The following is a 10,769-nucleotide window of genomic DNA, read 5'->3' as shown; positions in this document are numbered from 1 at the left end:
ATAACATGAGGAAGAGCCTTTTTGCATTGGCCTTTTGGGCCTTTTAAAAAACTTTTTACTGAACAAAAATAAATGCAACATGCAACAATTAAAGTTCATATTAGGAAATCGGTCAATTGAAATAAATAAATTTGGTCCTAATCTATGGATTTCACGACTGGGAATACAGATATACATCTGTCGGTCACATATGTTTTAAAGTAGGAGCGTGGATCAGAAAACCAGTCAGTATCTGGTGTGACCATTTGCCTCATCTCCTTCACATAGAGTTAATCAGGCTGTTGATTGTGGCCTGTGGCACGTTGTCCCACTCTTCAATGGCTGTGTGAAGTTGCTGGATATCGGCGGAAACTGGAACGTGCTGTCGTACACGTCAATCCAGAGCATCCCAAACATGCTTAATGGGTGACATGTCTGGTGAGTATGCAGGCCATGGAAGAACTGGGACATGTTCAGCTTCCAGGAATTGTGTACAGATCCTTGCAACATGGGGCCGTGCATTATCATGCTGAAACATGAGGAGATGGATAAATGGCACAGCGATGTCAGAACTAACAGGTGGTGAAAGATTGGGATGTCTGGGTACACACAGAAACACGATGTTACTGTAAAACAAGATGTCTGGGTACACACAGAAACACGATGTTACTGTAAAACAAGATGTCTGGGTACACACAGAAACACGATGTTACTATAAAACAAGATGTCTGGGTACACACAGAAACACGATGTTACTGTAAAACAAGATGTCTGGGTACACACAGAAACACGATGTTACTGTAAAACAAGATGTCTGGGTACACACAGAAACATGATGTTACTGTAAAACAAGATGTCTGGGTACACACAGAAACATGATGTTACTATAAAACAAGATGTCTGGGTACACACAGAAACACGATGTTACTGTAAAACAAGATGTCTGGGTACACACAGAAACACGATGTTACTGTAAAACAAGATGTCTGGGTACACACAGAAACACTATGTTACTATATAACAGAGGCACATGGTAAACAAATAAGCAAATTAGCAATTCAGGGAAATGCACTTGTATGCACAACAAACAAACGATCTAAATGTAGATGATAAATACCTTGGCCACCACACTCATGCAAAACAGTCAATAATGTAATTCTCCAGTAGTCCATGCTGGTTTGGGTTGAAATATAATATTCTCTGTTGGGGATTTATGGCCGTGTGCATACTAGTATCAGGTAAATTACTGCCACCTACCTACCGAGGTGGAGTCTGTACTACCAGGCTAGAGTCTGATGCTAAGGAGGTGTATTATATTCTGTGCTACCAGGCTAGAGTCGGAGACTATGGAGCTGTATTAGATTCTGTACTACCAGGCTAGAGTCAGACTATGGAGCTGTATTAGATTCTGTACTACCAGGCTAGAGTCAGACTATGGAGCTGTATTAGATTCTGTACTACCAGGCTAGAGTCAGACTATGGAGCTGTATTAGATTCTGTACTACCAGGCTAGAGTATGAGACTATGGAGCTGTATTAGATTCTGTACTACCAGGCTAGAGTCTGAGACTATGGAGCTGTATTAGATTCTGTACTACCAGGCTAGAGTCAGACTATGGAGCTGTATTAGATTCTGTACTACCAGGCTAGAGTCTGAGACTATGGAGCTGTATTAGATTCTGTACTACCAGGCTAGAGTCTGAGACTATGGAGCTGTATTAGATTCTGTACTACCAGGCTAGAGTCTGAGACTATGGAGCTGTATTAGATTCTGTACTACCAGGCTAGAGTCAGACTATGGAGCTGTATTAGATTCTGTACTACCAGGCTAGAGTCAGACTATGGAGCTGTATTAGATTCTGTACTACCAGGCTAGAGTCAGACTATGGAGCTGTATTAGATTCTGTACTACCAGGCTAGAGTCAGACTATGGAGCTGTATTAGATTCTGTACTACCAGGCTAGAGTCTGAGACTATGGAGCTGTATTAGATTCTGCACTACCAGGCTAGAGTCTGAAATGTGTTTCTGGGATAGTGAAGGCTGCTGAAACGTGTTTCTGGGATAGTGAAGCCTGCCGAGTCGTGTTTATGGGATAGTGAAGGCTGCTGAGTCATGTTTCTGGTATAGTGAAGGCTGCTGAAACGTGTTTCTGGGATAGTGAAGACTGGTGAGTCATGTTTCTGGGATAGTGAAGGCTGCTGAGTCATGTTTCTGGTATAGTGAAGGCTGCTGAAACGTGTTTCTGGGATAGTGAAGGCTGCTGAAACGTGTTTCTGGGATAGTGAAGACTGGTGAGTCATGTTTCTGGGATAGTGAAGGCTGCTGAGTCGTGTTTCTGGGATAGTGAAGGCTGCTGAGTCATGTTTCTGGGATAGTGAAGGCTGCTGAGTCATGTTTCTGGGATAGTGAAGGCTGCTGAAACGTGTTTCTGGGATAGTGAAGGCTGCTGAAACGTGTTTCTGGGATAGTGAAGGCTGCTGAAACGTGTTTCTGGGATAGTGAAGGCTGCTGAGTCGTGTTTCTGGGATAGTGAAGGCTGCTGAAACGTGTTTCTGGGATAGTGAAGACTGCTGAGTCATGTTTCTGGGATAGTGAAGGCCATACATCCACAGGCCATACATCCACAGGCCATACATCCACAAGCCATACATCCACAAGCCATACATCCACAGGCGATACATCCACAGGCCATACATCCAAAGGCCATACATCCATAGACCATACATCCATAGGCCATACATCCACAGGCCATACATCCACAGGCCATACATCCACAGGCCATACATCCACAGGCCATACATCCATAGACCATGCATCCATAGACCATACATCCATAGACCATACATCCATAGACCATGGACCATACATCCACAGGCCATACATCCATAGACCATGCATCCATAGACCATACATCCATAGACCATGGACCATACATCCACAGACCATACATCCACAGACCATGCATCCACAGACCATACATCCATAGACCATACATCCATAGACCATACATCCATAGACCATACATCCACAGACCATACATCCACAGGCCATACATCCATAGACCATGCATCCATAGACCATACATCCATAGACCATGGACCATACATCCACAGACCATGCATCCACAGACCATACATCCATAGACCATACATCCATAGACCATACATCCATAGACCATACATCCATAGTCAATTGTGGATGTGATGAGAGCGAAATAGACATTCATAAGTTATGTGGATGCCCCCCATGTGTGCCCGGTTAAACATCTCATTGCCCCTCATCAGTACCCGGTTAAACATCTCATTGCCCCTCATCAGTACCCGGTTAAACATCTCATTGCCCCTCATCAGTACCCGGTTAAACATCTCATTGCCCCTCATCAGTACCCGGTTAAACATCTCATTGCCCCTCATCAGTACCCGGTTAAACATCTCATTGCCCCTCATCAGTATCTGGTTAAACATCTCATTGCCCCTCATCAGTACCTGGTTAGACATCTCATTGCCCCTCATCAGTACCTGGTTAGACATCTCATCTCTGTTCTGAGACCATACTGCTGGTGTCCTTTAGGAGGGGAGCTGGTCTGAGACCATACTGCTGGTGTCCTTTACAAAGGAGGGGAGCTGTTCTGAGACCATACTGCTGGTGTCCTTTAGGAGGGGAGCTGGTCTGAGACCATACGGCTGGTGTCCTTTACAAAGGAGGGGAGCTGTTCTGAGACCATACTGCTGGTGTCCTTTAGGAGGGGAGCTGTTCTGAGACCATACGGCTGGTGTCCTTTACAAAGGAGGGGAGCTGTTCTGTGACCATACTGCTGGTGTACTTTACAAAGGAGGGGAGCTGTTCTGTGACCATACTGCTGGTGTCCTTTACAAAGGAGGGGAGCTGTTCTGAAACCATACTGCTGGTGTCCTTTACAAAGGAGGGGAGCTGTTCTGAGACCATACTGCTGGTGTCCTTTAGGAGGGGAGCTGTTCTGAGACCATACTGCTGGTGTCCTTTAGGAGGGGAGCTGTTCTGAGACCATACTGCTGGTGTCCTTTACAAAGGAGGGGAGCTGTTCTGAGACCATACTGCTGGTGTCCTTTAGGAGGGGAGCTGTTCTGAGACCATACTGCTGGTGTCCTTTAGGAGGGGAGCTGTTCTGAGACCATACTGCTGGTGTCCTTTAGGAGGGGAGCTGTTCTGAGACCATACGGCTGGTGTCCTTTACAAAGGAGGGGAGCTAGTCTGAAACCATATGGCTGGTGTCCTTTAGGAGAGGAGCTGTTCTGAGACCATACTGCTGGTGTCCTTTAGGAGGGGAGCTGTTCTGAGACCATACGGCTGGTGTCCTTTACAAAGGAGGGGAGCTGTTCTGAGACCATACTGCTGGTGTCCTTTAGGAGGGGAGCTGTTCTGAGACCATACGGCTGGTGTCCTTTACAAAGGAGGGGAGCCGTTACTGCACCAATGATAGAGGGGCCGTTACTGCACCAATGATAGAGGGGCCTGTTACTGCACCAATGATAGAGGGGCCGTTACTGCACCAATGATAGAGGGGCCGTTACTGCACCAATGATAGAGGGGCCTGTTACTGCACCAATGATAGAGGGGCCTGTTACTGCATCAATGATAGAGGGGCGTTACTGCACCAATGATAGAGGGGCCGTTACTGCACCAATGATAGAGGGGCCGTTACTGCACCAATGATAGAGGGGCCGTTACTGCATCAATGATAGAGGGGCCGTTACTGCATCAATGATAGAGGGGCCGTTACTGCACCAATGATAGAGGGGCCTGTTACTGCACCAATGATAGAGGGGCCGTTACTGCATCAATGATAGAGGGGCCGTTACTGCACCAATGATAGAGGGGCCGTTACTGCACCAATGATAGAGGGGCCTGTTACTGCATCAATGCCCGCTACAATAGGGGCTGTTACTGCATCAATGCCCGCTACAATAGGGGCTGTTACTGCATCAATGCCCGCTACAATAGGGACTGTTACTGCATCAATGCCCGCTACAATAGGGGCTGTTACTGCATCAATGCCCGCTACAATAGGGCCTGTTACTGCATCAATGCCCGCTACAATAGGGCCTGTTACTGCATCAATGCCCGCTACAATAGGGCCTGTTACTGCATCAATGCCCGCTACAATAGGGCCTGTTACTGCATCAATGCCCGCTACAATAGGGCCTGTTACTGCATCAATGCCCGCTACAATAGGGCCTGTTACTGCATCAATGCCCTCTACAATAGGGCCTGTTACTGCATCAATGCCCGCTACAATAGGGCCTGTTACTGCATCAATGCCCTCTACAATAGGGCCTGTTACTGCATCAATGCCCGCTACAATAGGGCCTGTTACTGCATCAATGCCCCTCTACAATAGGGCCTGTTACTGCATCAATGCCCTCTACAATAGGGCCTGTTACTGCATCAATGCCCGCTACAATAGGGCCTGTTACTGCATCAATGCCCTCTACAATAGGGCCTGTTACTGCATCAATGCCCGCTACAATAGGGCCTGTTACTGCATCAATGCCCGCTACAATAGGGCCTGTTACTGCATCAATGCCCTCTACAATAGGGCCTGTTACTGCATCAATGCCCTCTACAATAGGGCCTGTTACTGCATCAATGCCTCTACAATAGGGCCTGTTACTGCATCAATGCCCTCTACAATAGGGCCTGTTACTGCATCAATGCCCTCTACAATAGGGGCTGTTACTGCATCAATGCCCACTACAATAGGGGCTGTTACTGCATCAATGCCCTCTACAATAGGGGCTGTTACTGCATCAATGCCCTCTACAATAGGGCCTGTTACTGCATCAATGCCCTCTACAATAGGGCCTGTTACTGCATCAATGCCCTCTACAATAGGGCCTGTTACTGCATCAATGCCCCTCTACAATAGGGGCTGTTACTGCATCAATGCCCTCTACAATAGGGGCTGTTACTGCATCAATGCCCACTACAATAGGGCCTGTTACTGCATCAATGCCCTCTACAATAGGGCCTGTTACTGCATCAATGCCCTCTACAATAGGGCCTGTTACTGCATCAATGCCCTCTACAATAGGGCCTGTTACTGCATCAATGCCCGCTACAATAGGGCCTGTTACTGCATCAATGCCCGCTACAATAGGGCCTGTTACTGCATCAATGCCCTCTACAATAGGGCCTGTTACTGCATCAATGCCCTCTACAATAGGGCCTGTTACTGCATCAATGCCCGCTACAATAGGGCCTGTTACTGCATCAATGCCCTCTACAATAGGGGCTGTTACTGCATCAATGCCCCTCTACAATAGGGGCTGTTACTGCATCAATGCCCTCTACAATAGGGGCTGTTACTGCATCAATGCCCTCTACAATAGGGCTGTTACTGCATCAATGCCCTCTACAATAGGGGCTGTTACTGCATCAATGCCCTCTACAATAGGGCCTGTTACTGCATCAATGCCCTCTACAATAGGGGCTGTTACTGCATCAATGCCCTCTACAATAGGGGCTGTTACTGCATCAATGCCCTCTACAATAGGGGCTGTTACTGCATCAATGCCCTCTACAATAGGGCCTGTTACTGCATCAATGCCCTCTACAATAGGGCCTGTTACTGCATCAATGCCCTCTACAATAGGGCCTGTTACTGCATCAATGCCCTCTACAATAGGGCCTGTTACTGCATCAATGCCTCTACAATAGGGCCTGTTACTGCATCAATGCCCTCTACAATAGGGCCTGTTACTGCATCAATGCCCTCTACAATAGGGCCTGTTACTGCATCAATGCCCTCTACAATAGGGCCTGTTACTGCATCAATGCCCTCTACAATAGGGCCTGTTACTGCATCAATGCCCTCTACAATAGGGCCTGTTACTGCATCAATGCCCTCTACAATAGGGGCTGTTACTGCATCAATGCCCTCTACAATAGGGCCTGTTACTGCATCAATGCCCTCTACAATAGGGCCTGTTACTGCATCAATGCCCTCTACAATAGGGGCTGTTACTGCATCAATGCCCTCTACAATAGGGCCTGTTACTGCATCAATGCCCTCTACAATAGGGCCTGTTACTGCATCAATGCCCGCTACAATAGGGCCTGTTACTGCATCAATGCCCGCTACAATAGGGCCTGTTACTGCATCAATGCCCTCTACAATAGGGCCTGTTACTGCATCAATGCCCTCTACAATAGGGCCTGTTACTGCATCAATGCCCTCTACAATAGGGCCTGTTACTGCATCAATGCCCTCTACAATAGGGCCTGTTACTGCATCAATGCCCTCTACAATAGGGCCTGTTACTGCATCAATGCCCGCTACAATAGGGCCTGTTACTGCATCAATGCCCGCTACAATAGGGCCTGTTACTGCATCAATGCCCGCTACAATAGGGCCTGTTTACTGCATCAATGCCCTCTACAATAGGGCCTGTTACTGCATCAATGCCCGCTACAATAGGGCCTGTTACTGCATCAATGCCCACTACAATAGGGCCTGTTACTGCATCAATGCCCGCTACAATAGGGGCTGTTACTGCATCAATGCCCTCTACAATAGGGCCTGTTACTGCATCAATGCCCTCTACAATAGGGCCTGTTACTGCATCAATGCCCTCTACAATAGGGCCTGTTACTGCATCAATGCCCTCTACAATAGGGCCTGTTACTGCATCAATGCCCTCTACAATAGGGGCTGTTACTGCATCAATGCCCTCTACAATAGGGCCTGTTACTGCATCAATGCCCTCTACAATAGGGCCTGTTACTGCATCAATGCCCTCTACAATAGGGCCTGTTACTGCATCAATGCCCCTACAATAGGGCCTGTTACTGCATCAATGCCCTCTACAATAGGGCCTGTTACTGCATCAATGCCCTCTACAATAGGGCCTGTTACTGCATCAATGCCCTCTACAATAGGGGCTGTTACTGCATCAATGCCCTCTACAATAGGGCCTGTTACTGCATCAATGCCCTCTACAATAGGGGCTGTTACTGCATCAATGCCCTCTACAATAGGGCCTGTTACTGCATCAATGCCCTCTACAATAGGGCCTGTTACTGCATCAATGCCCGCTACAATAGGGCCTGTTACTGCATCAATGCCCGCTACAATAGGGCCTGTTACTGCATCAATGCCCTGTTACTGCATCAATAGGGCCTGTTACTGCATCAATGCCCTCTACAATAGGGCCTGTTACTGCATCAATGCCCTCTACAATAGGGCCTGTTACTGCATCAATGCCCGCTACAATAGGGCCTGTTACTGCATCAATGCCCGCTACAATAGGGCCCGCATCAACAATAGGGCCTGTTACTGCATCAATGCCCTCTACAATAGGGCCTGTTACTGCATCAATGCCCTCTACAATAGGGCCTGTTACTGCATCAATGCCCTCTACAATAGGGCTGTTACTGCATCAATGCCTCTACAATAGGGCCTGTTACTGCATCAATGCCCTCTACAATAGGGGCTGTTACTGCATCAATGCCCTCTACAATAGGGGCTGTTACTGCATCAATGCCTCTACAATAGGGCCTGTTACTGCATCAATGCCCTCTACAATAGGGCCTGTTACTGCATCAATGCCCGCTACAATAGGGCCTGTTACTGCATCAATGCCCGCTACAATAGGGCCTGTTACTGCATCAATGCCCTCTACAATAGGGCCTGTTACTGCATCAATGCCCTCTACAATAGGGCCTGTTACTGCATCAATGCCCTCTACAATAGGGCCTGTTACTGCATCAATGCCCTCTACAATAGGGCCTGTTACTTCATCAATGCCCTCTACAATAGGGGCTGTTACTGCATCAATGCCCTCTACAATAGGGCCTGTTACTGCATCAATGCCCTCTACAATAGGGCCTGTTACTGCATCAATGCCCTCTACAATAGGGGCTGTTACTGCATCAATGCCCTCTACAATAGGGCCTGTTACTGCATCAATGCCCTCTACAATAGGGGCTGTTACTGCATCAATGCCCTCTACAATAGGGCCTGTTACTGCATCAATGCCCTCTACAATAGGGCCTGTTACTGCATCAATGCCCTCTACAATAGGGCCTGTTACTGCATCAATGCCCTCTACAATAGGGCCTGTTACTGCATCAATGCCCTCTACAATAGGGGCTGTTACTGCATCAATGCCCTCTACAATAGGGCCTGTTACTGCATCAATGCCCTCTACAATAGGGCCTGTTACTGCATCAATGCCCTCTACAATAGGGGCTGTTACTGCATCAATGCCCCTCTACAATAGGGGCTGTTACTGCATCAATGCCCTCTACAATAGGGCCTGTTACTGCATCAATGCCCTCTACAATAGGGCCTGTTACTGCATCAATGCCCTCTACAATAGGGGCTGTTACTGCATCAATGCCCTCTACAATAGGGCCTGTTACTGCATCAATGCCCTCTACAATAGGGCCTGTTACTGCATCAATGCCCGCTACAATAGGGCCTGTTACTGCATCAATGCCCGCTACAATAGGGCCTGTTACTGCATCAATGCCCTCTACAATAGGGCCTGTTACTGCATCAATGCCCTCTACAATAGGGCCTGTTACTGCATCAATGCCCTCTACAATAGGGCCTGTTACTGCATCAATGCCCTCTACAATAGGGCCTGTTACTGCATCAATGCCCGCTACAATAGGGCCTGTTACTGCATCAATGCCCGCTACAATAGGGCCTGTTACTGCATCAATGCCCGCTACAATAGGGCCTGTTACTGCATCAATGCCCTCTACAATAGGGCCTGTTACTGCATCAATGCCCGCTACAATAGGGCCTGTTACTGCATCAATGCCCACTACAATAGGGCCTGTTACTGCATCAATGCCCGCTACAATAGGGGCTGTTACTGCATCAATGCCCTCTACAATAGGGCCTGTTACTGCATCAATGCCCTCTACAATAGGGCCTGTTACTGCATCAATGCCCTCTACAATAGGGCCTGTTACTGCATCAATGCCCTCTACAATAGGGCCTGTTACTGCATCAATGCCCTCTACAATAGGGGCTGTTACTGCATCAATGCCCTCTACAATAGGGCCTGTTACTGCATCAATGCCCTCTACAATAGGGCCTGTTACTGCATCAATGCCCTCTACAATAGGGCCTGTTACTGCATCAATGCCCTCTACAATAGGGCCTGTTACTGCATCAATGCCCTCTACAATAGGGCCTGTTACTGCATCAATGCCCTCTACAATAGGGCCTGTTACTGCATCAATGCCCTCTACAATAGGGGCTGTTACTGCATCAATGCCCTCTACAATAGGGCCTGTTACTGCATCAATGCCCTCTACAATAGGGGCTGTTACTGCATCAATGCCCTCTACAATAGGGCCTGTTACTGCATCAATGCCCGCTACAATAGGGCCTGTTACTGCATCAATGCCCGCTACAATAGGGCCTGTTACTGCATCAATGCCTCTACAATAGGGCCTGTTACTGCATCAATGCCCTCTACAATAGGGCCTGTTACTGCATCAATGCCCTCTACAATAGGGCCTGTTACTGCATCAATGCCCGCTACAATAGGGCCTGTTACTGCATCAATGCCCGCTACAATAGGGCCTGTTACTGCATCAATGCCCGCTACAATAGGGCCTGTTACTGCATCAATGCCCTCTACAATAGGGCCTGTTACTGCATCAATGCCCTCTACAATAGGGCCTGTTACTGCATCAATGCCCTCTACAATAGGGGCTGTTACTGCATCAATGCCCTCTACAATAGGGCCTGTTACTGCATCAATGCCCTCTACAATAGGGGCTGTTACTGC

This window comes from Oncorhynchus gorbuscha, linkage group LG22 (assembly GCF_021184085.1).
Source record: "Oncorhynchus gorbuscha isolate QuinsamMale2020 ecotype Even-year linkage group LG22, OgorEven_v1.0, whole genome shotgun sequence".
NCBI classification, from domain to species: domain Eukaryota; kingdom Metazoa; phylum Chordata; class Actinopteri; order Salmoniformes; family Salmonidae; genus Oncorhynchus; species Oncorhynchus gorbuscha.
Note: the sequence above shows the minus strand (reverse complement) of the source record.